This window comes from Pinus tabuliformis, chromosome 8 (genome assembly GCF_031772625.1).
Source record: "Pinus tabuliformis cultivar Carrire ecotype Pingquan chromosome 8, CPIR1, whole genome shotgun sequence".
NCBI lineage: Eukaryota > Viridiplantae > Streptophyta > Pinopsida > Pinales > Pinaceae > Pinus > Pinus tabuliformis.
This window is the reverse complement of record NC_142294.1, coordinates 1734170863-1734182065: the sequence shown is the minus strand read 5'-3', so window position 1 is coordinate 1734182065 and position 11203 is coordinate 1734170863. Positions and strand designations below refer to the sequence as shown.

Genomic DNA, 11203 nt, shown 5'->3' with positions numbered 1-11203 from the left:
ATTAATGTTGGAGTTACTTTCCAAAGAGCTATGGATATTGCTTTCAGAGGTTTGATCAATAAGGAAATTATAGTGTATCTAGATGACATTAACATTTATTCCAAACAAAGAGGTAATAATTTACATGATTTAAAACAGATCTTTGAAATATGTAGAAAGTTTGGAAGCTCCCTAAATCTAAAAAAGTCATTTTTTGCTCTTGATGAAGGAAACTTCTAGGCTTTATATTTTCTAAAAAAGGAATCTACATAGATCTAGATAGAATCAGGGCGATATCTGAAATCCCCTTACCACACAACAAAAAATCCATGCAATCCTTCCTTGGACAGATTAATTTTGTTAAAAGATTTGTTCCAGACTTCTCTCAAATTGTACTTCCTTTGCAGGCTATGATAAAGAAGAAGTCAATTTTCAAATGGGGGTTGATTGAAAGAAAAGAATTTGAGTCAATAAAACAGGCAATCATTGATGCCCCTTTGTTATCAACCCCTAATTTTGCCAAACAATTCATTCTTTATACTTTTGCTTCCAAACAATCTTATGCAGCAGTCTTGACTCAACCTAATGAGCAACAAATTGAAGCTTCAATTTCCTTCTTTAGTTCCAATTTACAGGGAGCCGAGCTAAATTATTCAGAGGTTGAAAAGCAAGCCTTTGCAGTCTTCAAATCCATTAAACATTTCAGGCCTTTCCTCCTAAAAACACGTACAAAAGTAATTGTTCCTTTCCCTGCTATCAGACAATTACTTATCCAGAAAGAATTGGGAGAGAAAAGGGAAAATTGGGTTACTGCCCTACAAGAATATGACCTAGACATCAAACCAGCTAAAATAGTAAGGGGTCAAGGTTTTTGCAGGTTAATTACTGGAGCTTATGATAGTTCAATTGATGAAGATTCAGGTAATAATGTCCAAATCACAGAGGTATGTCCCATCGACACTGAATCTCAATATGTTGATCTTATTTTTTACTTGAAAAATGGTTATGCTCCATTAGAACTCAATTACAAGAAGAAAATAGCTCTTAGACTTAAAGCTAATCAATATCATCTTGTCAATGATGTCTTATTTAAAAGGAATTATGATTCTATTTTTCTAAGATGTCTAGAAAAGTCTGAAGCTGAAAAGGTCTTGTAGGAGCTACATGATGGACCAACTGGTGACACTATGGTGGAGACACCACTGCTCATAAAATTCTGCATGCTGGATACTATTGGCCGACTTTATTCAAGGACACTCATGCCTATGTCAGAAAATGTAAAGTCTTCCAGACTGCTTCAAGAAGACAGAAGAAACCAACCTTACCTTTACAGCCAGTTAACATTGAACAACCTTTCGAACAATGGGGACTAGACATAATAGGTGAGATTGTTCCTAACTCTTCCAAGAAACATAAATACATCTTGACTGCTATAGACTATTTCACCAAATGGGTGGAAGCAATACCCCTCAAGGTGGCCAATTTTGAAAATATTATTGAATTTATTGATCAATTCATCGTTACTAGGTTTGGTCTTCCCCATGCCCTTGTTTTTGATAATGCATCTTATTTTTCAGGAAATACCATTACTGAATTTGCTCTTAAAAGAGGTTTTAAACTTAATTATTCTAAAAATTATTACCCTTAAGGAAATGACTTAACAGAATCTACTAATAAAAATCTCATCAGAATAATCAAAAGAACAGTTGACAAAAATCAAAGAAATTGGCACAAATCTCTAGTTTTTGCTTTATGGGCTGATAGAATCACTCAGAAGGTCTCTATAGGCACTTCTCCTTTCCAACTAGTGTATGGAAAAGAAGTTATTCTACCTCATAATCCAGCTATTCCATCATTAGCCCTAGTCCAATCCATTGAAGAAAAACCTTCATCTGCTTTATAAGTAGTAATGTCCCAAATTCTTAAGTTAGAGGAAGAAAGGGATAAAGCAAGACAACTTCATACCCATCATCAACAATTGGTTAAATCTTCTTTTGATGCAAGTTCAGTTAATAACATTTTTTTTTGAAATTGGCAATCTAATTCTGAAATGGGACAAAGCTCACAAAGAAAAAGGTAAACACACTAAGTTTCAGAGATTATGGCTAGGCCCATTTCATATCGTTGACAAACTAGTCCCATCAACCTTCATCCTCCAAGATCTACAGGGAAAGAGGGATGCTCTTCCCATTAATGGGATAGTTTTGAAAAAATAATTTTCTTGAGGATACCTATCCTTTTGTAAATATATAAATAATCACATGTATATATCGATGTCTTAATCCTAGTTATGTTAGGCAATACACTTTTGTCTTCACATTGGGGTCTCTCATCATTTACATGAAATTTGAATAATTAGAGAAGAGATCTTAGAAAGACTGATTATAACTTTGAAGTTTAGTATTGCATCTATTACAAAGCTTTGAAATCTTTATATCCATTAAATTGTAAGTGTTTCATACAGTGTCACCTTCCATACGACATCAAGCCCTTCACGAATGAGGTATTGTGTGACATTGCTCCCCTTGAAGTTTGTGATGTATTATTAGGACAACCATACTTGTGGAAGCAACATGATGTGTATGAATCAAGGCCCCGTGTTGTTATTATTACATTGGGAAATAAGTTGTACAGGATACCAGAAGTAGCACCGCCTATTGCCATCTCTTTGATTACTGCAAAACAATGCAATAAGCTCATTTCCAAAACCAGGAAATTTGTTTTCTTGATGATACGCCCTCAAGGAAAGAAGAAGACGGTGGCCACGGCCTCCAGACAGGGCTCCTCCGCATGACACCTACAGATGGACAAGGTCGTGGAAGAGTACAAGGACATCTTCACCTCCCCCGCAGGGGTTCCTCTGCACTGTTAGGTCAAGTACTCCATCGATCTGACCCCAGGTGTGCCGCTACCCAATGGACCAATTTATCAGCGCTCCGTTCTGGAGAACGATGAAATCAAGAGGCAGATTTAGGAGCTACTGCAGAAAGGTCACATCTGTCCGAGTTCATCGCCTTGTGGGAGCCCGATCGTGTTGGTACAGAAGAAGGATGGGACTTGGAGACTCTGTATTGACTATCGAGAGCTGAACAAGATCACTGTCCGTAATAGGTACTCGATCCCGCGAATTGATGACCTCCTGGACCAACTAAAGGGGACAAAATATTTCAGCAAGATCGATCTGAAGTTAGGATATCACCAGGTACCAATCAAACCCTCTGATGTGTAGAAGACTGCCTTCAAAGCCAAGGAGGGCCTTTTTGAAAGGTTGGTTATGCCTTTTGGATTGACGAATGCTCCTGCAACCTTCATGAGGCTAATGGATGACATCTTGCGGCCATTCACCAACTCATTTGTAGTGGTATACTTGGATGACATTCTGATCTTCAGCCAGAGTTGGGAAGAGCACCTCCACCACATCCGACAGGTTCTCCAAACACTGCAGCAACACAAGCTATGTGAAAATTTGGAGAAATGCACTTTTGGCATGACCCAGGTTCAGTATCTGGGATACATTATTGATGAACAGGGGGTGCATGTGGATCCAGCCAAATCCAAGTCATTCGGGATTGGCCATCTCCAACCACTCTAACAGAGCTCCGCAGCTCTCTAGGTCTTGCCAACTTCTACTGCAGGTTCTTGTTGGGGTTTTCTCATATCACTTGGCCCTTGAGTCAAGTCACCAAGGGAGGAGCGAAAGCAAATTCTTTTGGTCTGAACCTCAATAGAAGGCATTCATAGAGTTGAAAGATCTCCCCTGCACGGCACCAGTGCTCGCGTTACCAGATTTACAACAACCATTTGAGGTCGAGACAGATGCCTCTGATGCTATTGGGGTAGTCCTTACTCAACACGGGCATCCAGTGGCAGATCACAGTGAAACACTTTTAGACACAGTCAGGAAGTATCCCACTTATGATAAAGAGATGTATTCCATTGTGCAGGCCTACCGAAAATGGAAGCATTACATTTTGGGGAAGGAAACGGTCATCCACATAGACCACTGACCCCTGCAGTTCATACAGAGGTAAGGGAAATTGCAGAACGATCACCATCAGAAGTGGTCTACATACCTGTAACAGTTCCATTTGAATATCAAGTATAAGAAGGGCAGCACCAATAATGTTGTAGATTGCCTTAGTCGACCACCGATCATGGCGTTAACCACTGTGCTCAACTCTTGTGGGCACGAGGCTTCTGATTGGTCACTTCTCTACAAAAGCGACCCAGAATTTGGCCACACATACCAGACACTCTTGGAGGGTCGACATGTTCCAGATTTTCACCTCCAGGATGCCCTGTTATGCCACCTGGGTCACCTTTGTGTTCCTTCAAGTGAGTGTGCCAAGATGATTTGGGAAGCACACTACAGTCGGGCTAATGGGCATTTCGGGGTCAAGAAAACGGTGGCAGTACTGCAAAAGTATTTCTATTGGCTGAATCTTCGATAGGATGTCAGGAAGTACATCAGATCATGTACTGCCTATGCCATTGCCAAACTAACAATCAAGAAGCAAGGCCTCTATACCCCGCTGCCTACCCCTAGTCGACCTTGGGAATCCATCTCCATGGATTACATGTCAGACCTTCCTTCCACTAAGCATGGAAATGACTGTGTTTTTGTGGTCGTTGATAGGTTCTCGAAGATGGCCATTATGGCGGCCTGCAAGAAGAATATCACAACAGAGGCCACTGCTAAACTCTTCTTTGAACGAGCGTGGGTGCACTTTGGGATCGCATAGTCTATCATCTCAGATCGGGATAGTCAGTTCCTCAGTACATTTTGGTCCAGCCTCTGGTCAATGTTGGACACCAAACTCACTAAGTCCACAGCGTTCCATCCTCAAACTGATGGCCAGACAGAGGTTGCCAATAGGATGATTGTACACATTCTGTGCATATTCAACTCAAAGCATCCACGCACATGGGACGAGAGCCTCCCCTATGTTCAGCACAGCTAAAACCGAGCTCTTCACAGCTCGAATGGCCACAGCGTTTTTCAGCTGGGCTTGGGATTCCAACCACTATGCCCCATTGATGTGGCCATGCCACTTGCAGCTACTCACACAGATTCGGCTCATGTCCAGTCCGAAACAGACAAGGCAACTAGCTTCATTGAGCACATCCAACATATTCGCCAGCAGGTCCATGACATTTTGGAGAAATCAAATGCCAAGTACAAGCAGCGACATGATCAACATCGGGTGCCACACAAGTTTCAGGTGGGCGATAAAGTCTGGTTGCATTTGCAAAAGGAACGCCTTACTGGAGCCTATCGGAAATTGAGACCAATCCGCTATGGTCCTTACACCATTACTAAGGCTGTGGGAGACAATGCATTTGAGCTCAACATTCCTCCATTCCTTGGCCTGCACCCAGTGTTCAATGTGGACCGCCTTCGGCCATACTTTCCACCATTGCTAGACACATCCAACATTGAAAAACAGCTCACACCCACAAAATTAAATCCAGATTGCATGGAATAAGCTGCAACTGATTGGATCATGGACACACAGATCAAGAACACTCGCCAACAAAATATCCAACTGTATAGAGTTGTCAAAGCAGGCCAACTCCTTCACCAGGGCAAGTGGCTCACCAGGGACCACGTTCAGCAAAAGTTTCCTCATCTCATGGAGGAATTCAACGCAATGGGGACCATTGCTTCCTAAGGGGGGAGGAATGATCTAGGTGGATATTTTTGGCCACCTGCCAAGTCCACCTGGACCCCCACCATTGTTTCTCTCAGCATTTTCAGTTTCCTTAATTGTAGCACAACTTACTATTTTTAGCAGTTTTTCGGGTCCTGAACTTCCGGAGCCGTTTTGAGGCCCTAAACGACATTTTTTAGGAAATCTGGGGGCGACATTGTTTCATGCTCCCAAAGTGGTAGTGCTCGGATAGATCTTTCTAACGAGCTATTGTACGCGTCAAACGGAGATCATATGCCAAAGTTACAGCCCTGAGAAGTTGATGTACCAATTTACCCAAACGGGGCCCACAATTTGGCGTTTCATCTTCTAGGGTTAGGTTTTGGAATGTTAAGGGTTTTCCATTGTTTCTCAACAATAAATAGGCTTTCGAGCCTCACTGTAACACAGTTCAGAGGCATGTAGCCACCACACATCTCTTCTCAGAGATAAGCTATCATCGCCCTAGCTGGTTTATTTCCATTACTGTTTGTAAGCATATTTCAGTATTTTACATTAATGAAATGAAGTATTATTTCCGCTGCATATATGTGTTTATGGTTATCTTTGTAATTTGTTGCGTTCCTGTTTAAGTTCAGATCATTTGTAGAGTGTAATTCAAAAATATATAAAACTTGAAAGATAAGAGGTCTCATCATGAGCCGACTTACCATGATCATGGGAAACCAATGATACTGACATTATCAATACTGGCCACCAAACCAGGATAATGACTTACGATTATATAATCATAAGATAAGAGGTCTCATCACGAGCTGAATTGTTCAATATCATTATAACTTGTGAATGGCATTGTCATAATCTGGTTACCAAGCCAGGACAATGGCTTTCAAGCAAACTTTAAAACAAAATTTTAAAAGAAAAGATTAAATACCTCTAAGAATATTACTATAAGTGGATGGGATACTGGTATATCTGTGGTTAAATGGTAACCCTGTTGAGGCTATGGACGCTTGCTGGCAGTAGTGGCTCTACTAATGACAAATAGGTCTATCTTAAAAGCTAAGCTTCTATAGTTCTTAACTTTATCTTTATAATTGATTAAATGACCAACAAGGGTAATAAATATTTTCATCAATAAATAGGTTATGAGATAATTCACAAGATGATGAGTTATTTTATTCAGATTAAATTTTATTAATCAAAACTTCAAGATTTTTACCTTTCTAAGTCTTCTTATTTAACTGTTTAAAGCTTCATTTATTTTTAAGAGAGATAATTGTTTCAACCAGTATATCATCAATTGTTATGGTTAATAGTAGAACTAATAAAATATGGGGAACCCTTTTTAATTTAGGATAAAATCCTTTAAGTTTCAACAAAATAAGATAATATTAGTTTCATTTTTCCAAAAGCTTGACTAAAATGATAAATCTGCCTGATTGGAACTTTTATATCGGAGCTTAGGTCCATTACACATATTCACAAACATTGGCTTTTATTTAAAATCCCTTATCGAAAAAACTTTATTGGGGTATTTCAAATATGGTAACATGTCCTCTTAAGAAAAATTGTGATTAAACCATTCCCCGATTGAGTTTTCAAATGTTTAAGCCTAAAAGTGATAAAAGCACTCATTTGCGAATATAATAACAAAAGCCCAACCCCACAGGATTTCCACATAGCGTTATCAAAGATTCAAATATCGACGTTTTCAATATGATGCTCATGTCACTGATTTCCAATCCCAGATCACCAATCTCCGATATCATCCATTCATCGACCTCTGATATCCCTTCTCGCTCCGATCTCTAATATCCTTCATCTGTCAATCTCCAATATTAGTTCTCGCTCATCCTCTGATATGTGACATCGTAGATACTGCGATAACCCATACATCTCTAATATTGCCAAAGCTCTGATCGTCGACCTCCGATATCCTCCATCCTCCTGTTATACTCCTATAGTTATAGGTGTCATATTTCATGATTGACTGGTTGAGCTTTGTAATATGTTCATACATTTATTTGCTGTAAAGTTTCCATATTATCAAAAAATTAAAAAAAGTAAAGAGGGTATACCCTAAAAGAAAAATCGAAGGTAAAATGAATAAAATGGTCAAAAGAAAAAAAAATGAAAAGAAATGAACCCCAAACAAAAAGACCAGGAAAGTGTGCAAGTCCAAAATGGCACTACTATTTCATTTTCTGTAAATAAAGCATTGTGTGCAACCTGTCAAAATCATGCCACAATTGATGAATGGCCAAAAAGCTTAATCTTGGCCAGTTCATGTTTGAATTTCATGTTTTAGAGATAGAGAATAAAAATCTGTCCAAACTGTTTAATCTTGGCAGATAATTAGATAGGTAGAGAAGCAAAGGAGCTCAATTGTTTAGTTTGAGCCATTGGATGTAATAAGTGCATACTTAGGTAGGCTTACCATGCAAAAGAAAAGAAAAATTGAAAGGGGTTTGCCAGTCCAAGTGCACCCAAAGAAAGAAGAAAAAATGCTAGGCAAAGTAGGCTGGGTAAGTAGATTGTTGTTACAAAATGAGACTTGTGATGGATTATGTTTCTTAGAAAATGTGTTAATCTTATCTCTATCACAAGTACTATGGCAGACATTACTCTTGGAGCAGTTCAAGCGAGGCATGACTAACTCCCCTTCATGTCCTTTCACCAAATCATTTACTAATTTCCCCCAGAGATATTAAGATCTTCTTAATATCACTAAAGCCACTCATTTCATTACATAAACATTGCCTAAGTACAACCCTGTTTTTCTTAGGACAATGGCCATATTTCTTGTATAAACCCTATTCCCACTTTTAGCCTAAGTCTAAAAATACACATGTTTTTATACTTAGTGTGCATTTATTTTTCAAGTTTCATATTAACAAAATAACTTTATTATTTAAATCCCATATAATTCTTTCCCAAATCCCGTAATATGTATATATATGTACAAAACACCAAAATGTTAATATTCCCGCCCCCTAGTCGAAATATGACTATAGTATTATTTTTAACAAGGATTGAAAAATTTATTCGAAATTCATTGAGAACCCTTCCCACCGCGCTCAAGGATTAATTAACCTCTGGTTAATTAATAACTTAACCAAACCCCGAACCAATAACATTGCACTTGATGCCATTATAAAACACTGTTTAAATGCATCCCCCACGCATTAACTGTTTGTCATCTCCGCGAAGCGCCATCCGTCTGATCTGGACCTCACCATCCAACAGCTGAGATCTATTTCGCGACCCCCCCCCAACTTTTACCTTCCGTGGAACCGGCAGTATTACGCCTATACCGTGGACACGCATTGCCCTCCCGCCGTGTTCGCTGCCCCTCCGCCCGAAACCGCCCAAGCCCAAAAGCGGTGTGGGCAAAACAACTTACCACCCTCTCGCTGACCCTCACTGACGTCATCTTGCCACATCACCGCTCACTAACATCACCCACCATGTCACCATTTGTACTGCCTTGTCACCAGCCACGTCATCTGTCCCATACCCCCTGCTGATGTCATCCATCCTTCGAACCAAAATTTCCCGCCAAAAATCATTTTTGTTCAATAAAGGGTAAAAGGGTAATTTTTGTTATCTTTTTGCTGCAAAACAACGCTCCGGGCGTAAAAGGGACCGACATAGTTTCAGGTTCTTGACCACCTCCCAACCAGTAAGGCTCCAGCAACAAGCTCGCGGCCTCAACCAAAGTTGCCATTGTACAGTCTTCTTCCTTTTAAATACAGTTTGAGCCAGCGCCGAAGGACTTCCTAGCCCGCGGAAAAAGAAATAAAGAGATTTATAGGGATATTTGTTACCCCAGCCAGTGGATCTTCAGGAACATGAATGGCCAAAGTAGAGGCAGTGAAGGCACGTCAGCAGTTCTGTTTTGCCGGACAGCGGTGAGCAGAAGTCAAAGAGTATCAGGTCAAGCTTTAAAGAGTATCAGTGTGGAACTAAAGGCAAGTCAAGTCAAAATCAAAGAGTATTAGAGCTGACAAAGAAAAGCAGATCAGAAGTTAAGAGCAGTTAAGACAAATAGTCGGTACAGAGCTACTACAGGACAACTGCAAGCCGAACCCTAAAAGCCTGCTTCCAGCACATCATAAGTTAGTTGTTTCTACTTTGCTTGTAAATTACTTTAGGTTAAACTTAGATATTATCTCAGAGCTTTTATGAGATATCTGTTGTACATATTTTTGTTGTATAAATCTCCTTTTCATCAGAGTTTTGAAGAGGATGGGTCTATGAATATTTTCTAGACGTTGTTGTAATACTGAACTTTTGGAATAAAGAGCTGTTGGAAACAATTTGTTGTCTGGCCTACTGGATGAAGAATTGATGCAGAGGACCTGTCACAGAATTCTTGAATCAACCTCCAGATCAATAAGTCCCTTATAACTTGTGTTTTTATAGTTTTCATGTTTACTATGTCATCTATGTTTCATGATCTGAATGATAAAGAGAAAGATTAATTCAGAATTTGCTTAATTGCACTCTGTTTTCAGTCTTTATTATTCTCTGTGTTTTCTTCAAGAATTAGTATAAACAGTGAATACTTAATTGCTCCTGTTTCCCCTGATTCTCTCATGTTGAGTATTTGCTAAGGAATTCTTAACTGCACCTTATCAGTAATCATTCACTTCCCGTCTTTTCAATATGATGAAGGATTCTTAACTGCCCTTCACCCATTTGAGTCCATTCCATATGATTCCAGCCTTTAATTTGTTCCATGTTTGACTACCTTGCTCTGTGATGCCATCCTCTGTTAAGAAACCAAATCCAGAAAGCCATGCTGCTTTGACTCCATCATGCCTAATAGACTGAACTCTTCAATTTTACCCCTCTGTTCTATTGAAACTCACCACCCAAACTCAAACAGAACCGTTGTACTTCATAACTAGCCTAATATCTTCTAAAAACAAAGCTAAATCATAAAGAGAGAGCCCTCTCTGGATGTCGATTGGCTAGAATCTGTATCTAAAAGATTGGTTTGTGGTTACCTTAGCCGTATTCCCTTTCTTACAACTTTTGGGAACAACCTGAGTGATAAAATCATTGGCGACTCCACTGGGGATTTGAATAATTGTTTGTTACTGTTGTTTATTCATGAGCTATAGATGGAGCCTGAAGTTAGCCAGGTAGCCTTTGAAACTGCTTTTGCTTTGCAATTGCAGAAGTAAATAAATGCTGCTTCAGTCTATCTCCAGTCTAGTTTATGTTTTGAACAGTTGGTTTCAAATATTTGATCAGTTCCTCTTTTCAAATAAATCTTTAGGAAAGTTCAAAACTCCCACATCTAAAACTTCCTAGAAGAGATTGTTTAAAGTTGTATTGTCAAAAAACTATTCCAAGAAAAAACCAAAAACATACCTAGAAACTGGCTTCAGAAAAGATTCATTACACCAGATCAAATCCTGATCCTAATCCCCCACCTGTGTTTGAAAATCCTAATCTAATTCCCAAGATCCTTAGAAGACAAGAGAGCTAAGAAAATTCTGCTAGTTCACACCTTGACAAACATTTGCAGAACCCCATTCAATCTGAGCTTACCTCTGGAA

The 11203-nt window shown here is 39.3% G+C and overlaps 1 pseudogene; it reads left to right on the top strand.

Annotated features, from left to right (window-relative positions):
* Window positions 1-389: 389 nt before the first annotated feature.
* LOC149243019 (GDT1-like protein 5 pseudogene) overlaps window positions 390-11203 on the top strand; it is a 90940-nt pseudogene continuing 80126 nt past the window's right edge.